This window comes from Crotalus tigris, unplaced genomic scaffold (assembly GCF_016545835.1).
Source record: "Crotalus tigris isolate CLP2741 ecotype Arizona unplaced genomic scaffold, ASM1654583v1 scf7180000019924.707973, whole genome shotgun sequence".
NCBI classification, from domain to species: domain Eukaryota; kingdom Metazoa; phylum Chordata; class Lepidosauria; order Squamata; family Viperidae; genus Crotalus; species Crotalus tigris.
The window spans coordinates 149858-165580 of NW_024097775.1; the positions used below are offsets into that span (position 1 = coordinate 149858).

General features: G+C 39.9%; 1 protein-coding gene across 15 annotated transcripts in view; it reads right to left on the reverse strand.

The window, feature by feature from the left end:
* The window catches only part of DOCK10 (dedicator of cytokinesis 10), a 192298-nt gene that overhangs the window by 101169 nt on the left and 75406 nt on the right, over positions 1–15723 (reverse strand). The window lies entirely within an intron of this gene.

Consider the following 15723-nt stretch of genomic DNA (forward strand, 5'->3'; position numbering starts at 1 on the left):
GGGCATGCGGCAAACAAGGACACATTGCAGCTGTGTGTCTGGGCCGACGAAAGGTACAACCTCAGGAAGAACTGCGCCTGAAAGGTACCAGGGTCCCCAGCCAGAATAGGGTAGGGTTTTGCGCTTCGCGAAGGAGCATCCTCAGGACAGGCACACACAAGCCCATTAAGAAAAAGCTGTCACTCAAGGTGAAGCTACAAGGGGTTCCATTAACTATGGAACTAGACACAGGGTCTGCCCTTTCAATCATCTCCTTGCATACATTTAGGAAGATTTGTTCCGGTAGTGGAACTCAGGCCAAGTTAAGGCCTTCTGACATTGTGTTAACAGATTTTCAAAATTCAAGAGTGTGTGTTAAGGGGGAGGCCACCCTTAACGTGCAATACAAGAATTTTGAAGGTCCACTAGACTTATTAGTAGTAGGGGGTGAACGAACGAGTCTCATAGGACTCGATTGGTTTGAGGCCCTGGGGATACACGTCACAGGACTCAACAGCTTACAAACACTCGACCTACAGGAAGTCTGCAAAGAATTTGCAGATGTTTTCAGCCCCCAGCTGGGCACATTCAAAGGACCCCCTGTGTCCTTAAAGCTAGACCCCACTGTCACTCCCATTAGAATTAAAGCAAGAAGGGTCACTTTTGCTTTAAAGAGTAAAATTGACACTGAGTTAGACAAACTGATCCAACAGGGAATCCTAGAACCTGTTGATTCCAGTCCTTGGGAGACCCCCATTGTCACGCCTCTAAAGGCAAATGGGGACATTCGCATTTGTGCTGACTACAAATGCACTCTTAATAAGGCATTGCAGCAACATGCCTATCCTGTTCCTGTGGTCAGTCATATTCTGGCCTCCCTCAAGGGGGGGCGCGTTTTTGCAAAGCTTGACCTAGCTCAAGCGTATCAACAGCTGCCTGTTGATGATGCTGCTGCTATAGCTCAGACTATTGTGACCCACAGGAGAGCCTTTAAGGTAAAAAGGCTACAGTTTGGAGTGAATGTCGCTCCTGGGATTTTCCAAAGCGTAATGGAAAACACACTACGGGGCATACCGGGGGTTTGCCCCTACTTTGATGATGTCTTAATTGCAGGAGACTCCACACACATTCTAGCTGAAAGGCTAAGGGCTGTTCTGTTAAGATTCAGGAAAACAGGCACCCTCAGTGCAGCAACCTAAATCCACTCCACCTTCACCTCCCCCATCTGGCACATCAGCACAAGACATTAAAGAAATAATGGTAAGTGCTGTTTCACAGTTTAGGGAGGAAATGAAACAACTTTTGGACCAGAATAAATCTGAAACTAAGGAGGAGATGAAGAAAGAGATGAAGGAGCTTTTAGAACAGAATAATGCTATTTTGAGGGATGATATACTTCTAGCTCTATCTGGAATGGCCTCAGTGGTTGTGAAGCTGGACTCCAGAGTAGAGGAAATTGAAGAAACAGTTGAACTTTTGGATTATAAATTTCAAGATATGGAGAAAAAAGTGGAGACTTCACAAGATGATATTCTTATGTTCCAGTATAGACAGATGGAATATGCTTTGAGAATAAGGGGTCTGAAAGAAGATAAAACTCAAGATTTGATGGAAATGGTGATTAATGACTTGGCTGTTATTTTGAATATTGATAAAGAAGAGTTACGTGGGGATGTGGAAAGAATTTATAGAGTTAATTCTTGGATTGCAAAACAGAGGAATTTGCCTAGAGATGTGGTGATATATTTTGCTAAGAAGTCTTTGCGAAATCAGATTCTACAAACTTTTTATAATAAAAGATTTCAGATTGCTGCCCAAGATATTATTATTTTAAAGGAAATTCCACCTAAAATTTTAAGAAGCAGAAAAGATTTTGCTTTTTTAGTAAATGAACTTAAAGCAAGACAAATGCCATTTAGATGGGAGATTCCGATGGGCATTGTTTTGAGCCATGCGGGGACACGTTATAGACTTAATACAGTTGCTAAAGCTAAGGAATTTTATAAAATGGTCCTGGGAGCAGGCTCTCCTTTGCCCATGATGCATAAAGTCTTGAGTGACAAAGAGATGGAACAGAAATCTGAAGGTACAGGGATGATGACTGCTGGACAGGTGGTATGGATGTCTCAACCAGAAGTTAAAGAACAGAGAATGACCCGTGCAGCACATAAACGTAAAGAAAAAGAACAACAGAAAAAAGAAAAAGAAAAAGAAATTGAAGAATCTACTCAGCAAATTGCTTCAGTGCCGGTGGGAGGAGCAAGACCAAAAGCTCTGCTACATATTCATCAGCAGCAGAATTTGAGCGGATCTTCTCCAGGCTGAAGGCCAAGGGAGATGGCAAAGCTCCTGTCCTGGAATGTTAATGGATTAAACATTCCTCAAAAGAGAAAAAAAATTTACCACTATTTGAAACAACATAACAATGATATTATTTGCTTGCAAGAAACTCATATTACAGCTAAAGATCAAAAATATTTAAATAATCCTCGCTTGGGATCTCATTTTGTATCTCCCGCCCCTGGGAAGAAAGGGGGTGTGGTAATCTATGTTAAACAGAATTTATCTGCTACCTTGTTAGAATCAGATCCTTACGGAAGATATGTTATGCTTGAACTTGGTTTATATGGCAAGAAAATTCTTATTGTGGGGTTGTATGCACCAAACCAGCAACAGGAGCAATTTTATAGGTTACTACATCAGAAAATAACTTTGTTGGATTATAGATCTGTGATTTTAATGGGAGACTGGAATGGTGTCTTAGATATACAAATGGACAAAAAAGGCTCTTCTACCTTTTTTAAACAGGCTAAATTACCTAAAGCCTTTTTTGATATGAAAGAAGATTGGGAATTGAGAGACTATTGGCGTGAACGTAATCAAGAAGAAAAGGATTTTACGTTTTTTTCAGATAGACACCAATCTTTCTCAAGAATTGATTTCTTTTTGATCACAACAGATTTATATAACAGGGTGAAGAATGTAAAAATTTTTCCTAGGACATTGTCCGATCATAGTCCAGTTTGGATGGAACTGTTTGTAGAGAAAGAAGATAGGAGATCATGGAGGGTGAATGAGAATTTATTTAAACAAGAAAAAAATGTTCATAAATTAAAGGAATGTTTAAAGGAATATTTTACTCTAAATATGAACAAGGGAACATCAATGTCAATGGTCTGGGATGCAAGTAAAGCTTTCATGCGTGGTATTTTGATAAAAATGAATAATTTGCATAGACAGAAACAGACTCAGAAACGGAAAGACTTGGAAGAGGAGATTAAATTAAAAGAGAAACTTTTAATTTTAAATCCCTTAGATGAAAAGGTTAAAGGAGCTTTAAAATTGTTAAAAACACAATTTAACATGCTGATGGCTGATCAAGCTGCAACTAATTTGCTATTTATGAAACAAAATACATTTTGTAATGCTAATAAACCAGGGAGATGGTTGGCTTATCAGTTAAGAAAAAAACAGAAACAGAGGAATATAGATAAAATAAATTATAATGGTAAATTGGTTTATCAGAAAGAATTGATTAAGAAATCTTTTTTAGAATACTATCAAAAATTATATAAGGGTACTAATATTCAAATTACAGATATAAATAATTATTTAGGCAAAGTTAACTTTCCTAAATTAACAGAAGATCAGGAAAAAAAGATTAACGGTTTAATTACTAAGGAAGAAATTGTTACAGCTATTAAACAATTGAAATTGGGCAAAGCGCCGGGTACGGATGGGTTGACATCTATTTATTATAAAGCTTTAGTAGAAGAGATGATTCAACCGTTGTGTGAACTGTTTAATAATTTATTACAGGGGTTAGAGATCCCTCCATCCTGGCGTAATGCATTTATATCATTGATTCCAAAAGATAGTCAAGATCTTACTTTGCCTAAAAATTATAGGCCTATATCTCTTTTAAATGTGGATTATAAAATTTTTGCAAAAATTTTAGCTAACAGGCTTATGGGGATCTTGCAGCAGTTTATACATAGGGATCAATCGGGTTTTATAACTGGAAGGTATATGAAGAATAACGTTAGACAAATTATTAATTTATTAGAGTATTTAGAAAAGAATAACCAAGTCTCTGCAGGCCTGATATTTTGGATGCTGAAAAAGCCTTTGACCAAGTGAATTGGCAGTTTATGCTGTGTTTAATCAAGGAGATGAATTTTGGACAAAATATATTACAAGTATTATCCAATATATATCAAAAACAGACTGCTCAAATTATTGTAAATGGGGGTTTGTCAGAGGCTTTTGTAATAGAAAAAGGAACAAGACAGGGATGCCCGTTGTCTCCGTTATTGTTTGTTTTAACACTGGAAATTTTGTTGATTAAAATTCGGGAGTCTCAAGAAATAAAAGGAATAGAAATTAATAAAAAAGAATATAAATTAAGAGCCTTTGCAGATGACTTGGTTGTTACTTTGTCTCAACCTGTTTCTTCGGTGGTGAAATTATTACAATTGATTCAACAATATGGACGTGTTTCTGGCTTTAAAATTAATAATAATAAGACCAAAATATTAGCCAAAAACATGACTAATGGTGATAAACAGGCTCTAGTTAACTTAACAGATTTTGAAATTGTTGATAAGGTAAAATATTTGGGGGTTACATTATCTGCTTCTAATGTAAAATTGTATAAAAATAATTATGAAAAGCTGTGGATGGAGGTACAGAAGGATTTAAAAAACTGGAATAATTTACAGTTATCCCTTATGGGCAGAATTGCAGTTATTAAAATGAATGTCCTGCCAAAGTTTATTTTTTTGTTTCAAATGTTACCTATTTTAAAGAATGAACGTAATTTAGATGAATGGCAAAAAGGTATTAATAAATTTGTTTGGGCAGGGAAAAAACCAAGGGTGAAACTTAAAATAATGCAAGATTTTCGTGAGAGAGGTGGACTCAAGGTACCAAATATGAAATTGTATTATGATGCTGTAGTATTGACATTGATTAGCGACTGGGTGAATTTAACAAATACAGAAATACTTCATTTGGAAGGCTGGGACCTACTTTTTGGATGGCATGCCTATTTAATATTTAATAAAAAAGTGGATTGGGTTTTTAAGTCTCATATTATAAGAAACTCTTTGCTAAGAGTGTGGAGAAAGTATTATAAAAGTGACTTCAAAATACCATTATGGGCTATACCTCGGCATGCCATAGAAGGTATAAGGAAAGGGGTAAATATGGACAAGGTCTCTTACGTACAGTTACTAAGATGGGATGGCCAAGACTGGCAGTTAAAATCTTTGGAAGAATTAACACATGAAAATTTAACTTATTCATGGTTCCAATATAGACAAATAGTGGATAGATGGAAGATGGATTGTAAAATGGGCTGGCTTAGAGAAGATGGAATTTTTTTAAAACAAGTAAGAGATCAAAGGCCAACCCATATTAAGAGAGTTTATGGGGTTTTAGTGGAATTAGATTCAGAACTTGAACTAGTTAAAGATTGTATGATTAAATGGGCACAGAATATTGGTGAAACGATTTCAATGGATACTTGGGAACTTATTTGGATAAGAAATGTTAAATTCACACAAGCGCAAAATTTAAGAGAGAATTTTTATAAGATGTTTTATAGATGGCACCTTGACCCAAAGAAAATGTCCATTATGTACCCTAATCTACAGCCGAAATGCTGGAGATGTGGATATTTGGATGCTACCTATTACCATATTTGGTGGACGTGTAAGCATATAAAAGCTTTTTGGATTAAGATATGGTGGAATATTCAAAGAATTTTTAAAAGGAGGGTAAAATTTACTCCGCAATTATTTTTACTAGGTATTGTTATTGACTGTGATGCTAAGGAGGTTATATTGATGTTAAATTTGATTACAGCCGCTAGGTTGTTAATAGGACAATATTGGAAGAAGGAATCTTTGCCTACTTTACAAGAATGGTTTCATAAAGTTTCGTATTTGGCAGAAATGGCAAAGATTTCGGCTTTCTTAAAGGAGCAATCTCAAGAAAAATTTTTTGCGGTATGGGAAAAATGGATAAATTTTATACAACAAAATCTGGATATGGAAAAATATTATTTAGCCTTTTTATAATTTGTAATGATTGTTTTTTCTTTCTTTCTTTCTTCTTTTTCTTTTTTATATATATACATTTTTTACGTATTATTATTCATATATTTTTTTCCCTTTTTTTTTTTTATATATATATGCTTTATTCTTCGTCTACTTTCTTCTTTCTTCTTTCTCTCTCTCTCTTCTTTTTTTATTTTTTTTTTAGTATATATTATTCATTTTAAAGTTCATGTTATGTATATTATTATTATATATATTATTACTGTGATTTTTATTATTATTATTAATTATTTTATAAGTTGCAAATGTTATTTTTAAAATATTTGTTAAATAATCCTATATTCAGTTCTGGGAAGTCGGGGGGGGGGGGTGGGGTGGTTGGGGAGGGGGGGTGGATTCTTACTTGTAAAACTTTTGAAAAATTTCAATAAAAAAAAAAAAAAAAAAGATTCAGGAAAACAGGCCTCAAGCTCAAAAGAGACAAATGCAAAATTGGGGTGCCTTGTACTGAATTTCTGGGGTTCAAAATTGATGCTGCTGGGATTCACCCTGCTGAATCCAAACTAACTGCTATTTTAGAAGCACCTAGGCCAAAGTCTAAGGCCGAACTTCAGGCCTTCCTGGGCCTCCTGAATTTCTACAATTCCTTCCTTCCACATAAAGCCAGTGTAGCTGAGCCTCTTCACAGGCTACTAGACAAGCAAGCAGTGTGGCACTGGTCACAAACACATGAGGCTTGTTTTAACAAAGTCAAGGCCTTGCTCACTTCTAACAGTGTACTTGCACATTTCAACGAGTCCCTTCCTGTGTGCATCGCTTGTGATGCGTCCCCTTACGGGGTAGGAGCTGTCCTGAGCCACTCAGGTCTGATGGAACTCAGGTTCCTGTTGCATATTACTCCAGAACATTGTCTTCTGCTGAGCGCAACTACGCTCAGATAGACAGGGAGGCTCTGGCTGTTGTTGCTGGAATTAAAAAATTCCATGATTTTCTATATGGCAGGCATTTCACGGTCTTCACTGACCATAAGCCTCTGCTGGGACTGTTTACCACACGTAAGCAGACTCCCCAAATCATTTCCCCTAGAATGCTTAGGTGGTCTATTTTTTGTCTGCATATGATTTTTCCTTACTCCACAAGCCTGGAAAAGAAATGGGCCATGCTGATGGCCTCAGTAGATTGCCTCTGCCAGTAGTAGAAGCTGACCCTGCGCCAGCTGTCAACATTCTATCAATCCAAGCCTTGCCCGAGCTCCCTCTTAGTGCCAGGGATGTTGCCGCTGAAAAAGGTACAGATCACACACTTTCACGTGTCCGTTCCTGGGTTTTGTCTGGTTGGCCTGAGCACTGCCCTAGTCCTGAGTTTCATAGTTTCTGGTCCAAAAGGAACGAGCTGTCCCTTTCTCAGGGTTGTCTGCTTTGGGGAAACAGAGTTGTCATTCCCACCTCAATGAGGACTAGGGTCTTAGAATCCCTCCACGAGGGTCATCCTGGCATTGTTCGTATGAAGGCTCTTGCGCGCAGCCACTTGTGGTGGCCTGGTTTAGATAAAGATATTGAGGCTAAGGTGCATGCATGCCACCTGTGCCAACGATCTCGCCCAGAGATGCCCCAAGCTCCCGTGCATAGATGGGAGGAAACACAGTCCCCATGGTCTAGGGTGCACATTGACTACGCTGGGCCCTTTCAGGGCCAGTTCTTCTTGGTCCTTGTTGACAGCCATTCAAAATGGCTTGAGGTTGTACCTGTCTCATCCACCACCACTGCAAAGACTATTCAGGTACTGAGGGGGATTTTTGCTGCACACGGGCTTCCAGATGTCATTGTGTCTGACAACGGCCCTCAATTCACTTCCTCCGAATTCCAAGCTTTCTTACAGGCTAACATGATTCGTCATGCCACATCTGCACCCTTCCACCCGTCCACCAACGGTATGGCTGAACGTATGGTGCGCATCACGAAGGACGCATTGAAAAGACTCACCTACGGGGACTGGCATCACAGGTTGGCTGACTTTCTCCTTTCTTATCGCACCACACCGTCCACTTCTACAGGGAGAAGCCCAGCTGAACTTCGTTGGGGGCGTCAACTTACTACTAAACTTGACCGGTTGCATCTGGACAGACTGCCCTCATCTACCTCACATACTAGGGCACCTAGACAACTACTTGTGGGTGCCCCGGTTTGGGCTCGCAATTACGGGCCTGGTCATACGTGGGTCCCCGCTTCTATTTCCAGGGTCACAGGTCCTCTCTCCTACGAGGTAGCCCTGGACAACGGTCGTGTCCTGCGTCGGCACATCGACCAACTCCGCCCTAGGCGGGACTTTTCAGATGAGACTCCTGGGTCTTTTCCAGGGGGGGAGGGGGACCCTTTGGAGCAAAGGGAAGGGCACGAGTTGCTGCCCATCTCCACTGATGGAGCCACTGACGGCCCATTTCAAGCTTCCGCAAGTGCTCCGAAAAGGAATTCATGGAGCTTACCCACACAACAGGCACTCACGCCTACTCCAGCCAGGGAGTCGCCCCGGGGGCATACTCACTTTCCACACACATCACACAACACTCCAGTCACGGAGGATACCCGGGAGCATCCCAACAAATCATTCCCCGCAACAGAGCTGGCACACAATCCCCAAAGTTGGCCTGACCTTACCCCTAATCCTACAGGGGGTCAAACTTACAGGGAGGTGGTCGAGGAACCAAGTCCCGACCGCAACACCTCTAGCTCAAATCAGGGAGTAACTGAGTTTTGGGAAGGTACAGAGACCCACACGAGCCCGGACACAGAACGGGGCTTAGGGATTGGACAGCCTCCTGACAGGTCTCGGACGGACCTAGGAGGTTCTATAGAGATGCCCAGCAGTGGCTATCAGTTCAAGGGGCCCGAGGGCCTACAGCTAGGCAGGTCAACCAGGTCACAAGGTGACAGAAGCCCTGGCCTGACGAGCCCGGTGGGCAAGCAAGCAGGCCAGGCATTGGGGCAAAGTCCTTGGAAGGCACCAAGGCATGATAAGGGGAACAGGCTCTTGTCACCCCTCAGTCAGGGAACACCTGTCAGAAACCCAGAGCTGAGAAGGTCACAGAGAGCAAGGAAATTTCCTAAATACTTAGAAGATTACATAACATTGCTTGTTAAACAAAAGCCAGGCAACGATAGGAGCACTGAGAAGCAGAACACTGCATAAAATAAATGATTATATGTTGGTAGTAGTTTTAGCCCGGGGGAAAGGGGTGTTATGTCCCGAGCCTTGCAAACGGCTCGGGGCGTTTGCAGGCAGTCCCAGGCAGGTGCAAAGCTGCCCGGGACCAGACAGGCTGTCGCCAGCGCCGTGCGCATGCGCGGGTGCTGGCGCGGGAAAAGTATCGCATTTACCCGGGAAATGTCTATATAAGAAGCTGGGAGGTTTTGGGAGCTGCTGAAGCCATCTACTTGTGAGCTGAACACAGAATAAAGAAAACTGAGAACTACAACTGCTTCTCGTGTCTGCTTTTCGTCAAGGACTCAACACATTCAGTTTAATAAAAGATTCAACCATTGGCTGTTGTGGGGAAACATCAGAAAACTGTTGCTTCTTCATCTTTGGCAAATTTGGTGGAAATAATGAGAATGAATAATGAACTGTAAATAGCACTAACTCTTTCAACTGGTTAACCTCAAGGATTAAAATTCATTACAATAACATTTCAAGTATCTTCCCCATAACTCAGTTAAGTCAGAAAGAGAAGGGATGAGGGATTGGCAGCACAACAGCCTCCAAACTGCTGTGATGTTGTGATGAACCAAGGCAGAAAGAATACTTCTCTACATTAAAAATAATATATTTTAAAATCAATTTAAAAGTAAGCACTAAATATCACACAGAGTTTATTACTCTCTGACTTCTAGCTTTTCTAAGACTTCACTAACAAAATTAGTCTTTTTCATTAGGAAACAACATATGCTGTTTGTGCAATGCCATTTGATTTAAATATTTTATTTTAATTTAATTGCAGTTTTAATTTGCATGGCTTGCATAATCAGGATATTTTAGAGCATTTCTTCTGTTTCTTGCTTAGGTATCTCCTTACTTTTTGGAATCTGAGAGAAAGGACTACAGCCTCAATACCAAACATACAAGATCTTACTCATTCTTTTCTTTCTGAGATTGCAAGGCCCTACTTAGTGCGGAATGTTTGACAAGAAATATTTAGACTATTTCTGTTATAAATGGGAGAGGGATTTTGTTTCAGAAATAGAAGAAGGAAAATCAAAGTAGACAGAATAAAATAAAATAAAATAAAATAAGGAAATATAGCTTACCTAGGAAATGCCACATGACACACATACAGTAGCTCCAGATATACGGAATAAGATATGTGGAATAATTAAAATAATGGAATATTTTAATATTAGAAGAACATAATAGAGATGGAACTCAGAATATCCTCATTTTGAATCTTGGCAATTATGCCCACCATATAAAACAGAAGAAAACCCTAGTACAACTAATATTTTGTGCTGAGGCATCGCTTTGTACTGGCTAAATAGATACACACTTGGAGATGATACGTGGAATGTGTGTTTAAGTTTAAGAAGAAAATTTAAATACTATATCCTGGCATAATTCCATTAACCAAATTCCCACTGAAATCATAATTCCTTTTTCCAGCATTTCCAATTGCATCATAACTCTCACACCTCTTTTGGCTCCATGGGAAGGTTCAGTTGAGCTGTAACCTTGCCAGTTTGCAATATTTTTCAGATTAAAAAAAATGTGTCAAGTTCTACTCTGAAATGAATCTCTATTCCAAGAAAGACAATGAAGCCAAAACTGGCCTTGTTATTATGCTGAGCATCAGTTTTTGAAGTTTTCAAGGTCCTGCTCATTTCTCTGAAGATCACAGCTAGAAATAGGATACTTTGTCAAAGGCAGCCCTTGCTAAATCAGGAATTCAGCTAAACCAGGAATGTACAAATGTACAAAAGTCATGATATAATGCCTGGCCTGTGAATAATATATGAATGGTAATAGTCTAGCTTAGAGCTCTCCATAGTGGTCATTATTGATTCTTCCCCCCGGGTCAATATATTTACTATGATTGTTGTTAGTATTATTCATAGTGCATATAGATTGTCAAGTGCCCACATTTTGATCGTGTGACCATGAGAATGCTGCAATGGTCATGAGGGCAATGACCAGATGTAAGCCACTTTTTTTTTTAGTGCTGCTGGAGACCATTTTTTTAGTTCTATAAAATGAACAGTAAAATACTCTCACTGATGGCCATTCTTTATTTTCACTTGATGTTAAAATCATGAATTTAACTCTTAGCTTTATGAATAATCTTTGATTAATTTAAACTGATCTTATCATCCAAACATAAATATGATTGTCCTTTGTTAGTGCACACTTACAAAGAACACCTGCTCTGTTCCTGGGAGACTATATTTATACTGTTATCAAAATAAGTTCTTGAAGATAGGAAGTGCTCAACGAAATCTGCTCCACAATCTTAAATATAGAGTTATCATATATATAACCAAACATAAAAGACTGCATTGTGGAAGCTTGAATTGGGAGTCCACATATCAAGGATGCATGATATTAATTTTCTAAGAATACTCAATCTACTGTCTGTTGTTAATTATTTATTTCTTATTTTTTATTACTCTATAAGAATTAGCAGTATTAAAAAACCTGATGATTGTAAGGGTGATTATCATAATCTGCAAAATATACCCAGTCCCAATAATCAGAACTAGAATAAGACAATGATTCAGAATTTGGGCTTCTTTTAATTTGTCTTGTAGTTTTCAAGTTCCTTTTCCCATGCAGTATAGGATGAAAACTAAAAAAAATGCATAAGCTTGCAAAGATTCAAACATTTTAATTAAAAACAGCTGAAGTGAAAACTTTGTTTACTAAACAATTAAATTCATATATTATTCACAGGCCAGGCATTATATCATGACTTGTTTGTTGGTTGTAAACAACCCCAGCAGAGGCTTATGGTCTATGTAGACCGTGAAATGTGGGCCATATAAAAAATCATGGAATTTCTTAATTCCAGCTACTATGGCCAATGCTTCCCTGTCTATTTGAGCGTAATTACGCTCAGCAGAAGATAGAGTCCTGGAGTAATATGCAACAGGAACCTGGGTCCCATCAGCCCTCAAATGGCTGAGTACAGCTCCCACCCCATAAGGGGATGCATCACAGGCAATGCAGACAGGCAACTGCTCATTGAAATGTGCAAGCACAGCATTAGACGTGAGCAAAGCCTTGACCTCATTGAAGCTCTTTTCGTGGACCTTTGTCCACTGCCAAGATGCGTGCTTGTCTAAAAGCCTATGTAAAGGTTCAGCTACTGCAGCTTTGTGGGGGAGAAATGCTTTGTAAAAATTCAAGAGACCCAGAAAAGAATGCAGCTCACTTTTAGACTTGGGGCTAGGAGCCTGCTGTATAGCCTTCAATTTAGATTCAGCAGGATGAATACCTTGAGCATCTATCCTGAATCCTAAGAAGTCAGTAGAAGTGACTCCTATCTTACGCTTGTCTTTTTTTAGTTTTAGCCCTTAACCTCTCTAGTAAAGTCTGAGTAGATTCTCCAGCAATAAGGACACCATCAAAATAGGGCAAACTCCCGGGATACCCCTCAGTGTACTCTCCATGACACTTTGGAATATGCCAGGGGCTACATTTACCCCAAATTACAGTCTCTTGACCTTGAATGCACCCCTATGCGTTACAATGGTCTGTGCTTCAGCAGCTGCTTCATCAACAGATAATTGTTGATATGCCTGTGCCAGATCTAGCTTTGCAAAAACTCACCCCCCTTTGAGGGAGACCAAAATATGGCTGACAACTGGTACTATGTACGCATGCTGTTGCAGCGCCTTGTTTCGTGTGCACTTGTAGTCTGCACATATGCGTATGTCCCCATTAGCCTTGAGAGGCTTGACTATGGGAGTTTCCCATGGACTTGAATCTATAGGCTCTAAAATGCCTTGCTGGATCAATTTATCCAGCTCAGCATCAATTTTACCCTTTAGTGCAAAAGGTACTCTCCTAGTTTTAACCCTAATGGGTGTGATGGTAGGGTCAAGCCTCAATGAAACTGGAGGCCCCTTGTAAGACCCAAGCTGTGGACTAAATACATCTGCAAAATCCTCGCAGACTTCTGCCAGGCCCAGCATTTGCAAATGTTGTAACCCAGTAACCTGGATTCCCAAGGCCTCAAACCAATCGAGTCCTATAAGGCTCGTTCATTCACCCCCAATAACCAACACATCCAATGGACCTTCAAAATCCTTGTGTTGCACTGTAAGGGTGGCCTCCCCCTTTACACAGACCTTGGAATTTTGAAAATCCATTAGGATGATGTTGGATGGCCTAAATTTGGCCTGGAACCCACTGCTGTTGCAAATCTTTCTAAATGTGTGAATGGATATGATTGAAAGAACGGACCTAGTGTCCAACTCCATGACTAAAGGAACCCCTTGCAACCTTACCTTAAGTGACAGCTTCTTTTTAAGGGGTTTGTGTGTGCCTGTTCTGAAAATACTTCTGCGCGATGCGCAGAAACCCATCCTATTTTGGCTTGTACCTTTCAGACGCAATTCTTCTCAAGGCTGTACCTTCTGGCAACCCAAACAGATGGATGCTATGTGGCCTTGCCTCCCACATCCTCTGCAGATGGCGGAATGGAACCTGCAGTTGGCTCTCTTATGGCGACCTCCACACCCGAAGCATTTGGATGCAGCTGGAGCTTTTTCTTTGGCTTCCTTCTGCTTCCTTTCTGCGGACTGGTAAAGGCGATCCACCTCTTCTTCAGGATCTTCCTCCAATCCTTCTTGGGCACCCTCATGGTGCATGGTGACTTCCTCTGGGTTGTTCCTGATAGGCCAAAATTTTTTTTTATGCCCCACCTGCTGCTTCTTCAGCCGTCACCTCTCTCAAAGCTTCTTGGAATGAAATATCTTCTTTTGCAAAGAGTCTCTGCTGTAAGTCTCTGTTCCTTAAACCGCATACAAAATGGTCTCTCAGCCTTTCTTCCAAATCTTTGAATTCGCAGGGTTTGGCTGCTCTTCTCAAGGCTGCAATGAATTCCTTGGCTGATTCACCTGCCCTCTGGTCCCTCTGTTCAAACGTGTGTCTCCACACAATGACAGACATCTTGGGCTGGAAATGTTCTTTCAATAACTTCTTTAAGTCTGTGTACGTTACAGACTCTAGAGGAGCAGGGGCCACCAAATTTTCCGCAATTTCAAATGCGTCCTGACCACAGACACACAACAGGGTTGCAGCCTTCAAGCCATCTTCTCTGACTTGGTTCACCCTAAAGTAATTTTCTACTCTAGCAACATAAGACTCCCATCTCTCTGGGTGGGCAACATCGAATTCAGACAAATGACCTATCTTCGCCATCCTTACTTCTAGGCCTGGGAAGGAGTCTATCATCTGAGCTTACCTGCAGCAACGCTGTACTGGCAGGCCAGATGCTGAATTTAACGCTGTCTTCCCTTCCTCAAGGACTCCTTGGGTAAGTCTTACAGCTTTTCTTCTTTAAGCTTGCAAGTCATCTCACCTTCGTCGCCAGTGTTAAGTCCTTGGTTTAATGGCGAATGAAGAGTACTCATTCTGTAACCAACAGCTCTTTCTCTTCTACTCACTCCAACAACGAACTCAGAGACTCGCAGGCCTCTTATCTATGACCGGATCCCCCGGCAAAACAGTTACAAGGAAAGGTGTGCTTTCGCACCTTGTGCATGTGTGCAAGGCTGGCGCCACTCAGTCTGGTCCCGGGCAGCTTGCAAATGCCCAGGACCATAGCAATGTCCCGAGTCTGCTTTTGCAGGCTCAGGACACAACAATACTTCCCAGTGATGATAATGTCAATCTATACTGTATGTATTTATTAAACTTATGCACTACTTTTTATAACAAATCATGTAGTGATTTGTAGATTAAAAAGAAAACATTAGTTTAAAAAATAAAGCACAAAAATGAGTGTACTTCTAATGACTTCCTGGTCACATACATATATTTCTAGACAATAACTTAAACTTACAACTCTGAGAATTCTTTTTTCCCCAATAATTTTATTAATTTTACACACAGAGACCGATAGATACACTCATACACACGATATGTACTGTATATCTGGAAGGGATGAGCTGTTAAGCAATATGAAATATAAATAATAAAATATAATATATATTAGTGCAGAGAAAACACCCCATAAATTAGAAGAAACTTTCGCCTTTATCTCTAGCAACATCAGCATTTTATTGTTGTCTCTTAAAATACATCTAAATACTTCTTCATTCTAAATCTCATATTTTTTGAATAAACCATATCTAAATCTGCAATTCTCCCTATTAATCAGCAAAAACCCAGTTAAAGTTAAGAGATATAAGAACCTAAATATTTATATCTTCATTTCCATTTAAGCAAAATCTTTCAGGCACCAAAAACCAAGAAAAACATGTGATGATTGTTCCAAACTCTTTATTGTTCTACACCTACAGACAGAATCTTGCCAAACTAAAGAACCCTGCTATCTTCATAAGCCTATATTCAGAGAACTGTTAGGGAGGGCCTGTCTTAACCCTCTTTCTCTCAGACAAACTATTTGAACTGAGTTGTCCCTTATTCTTCCGGAATGCACCTTCTCCCTCCTGTGAATCGAGATCAGTAC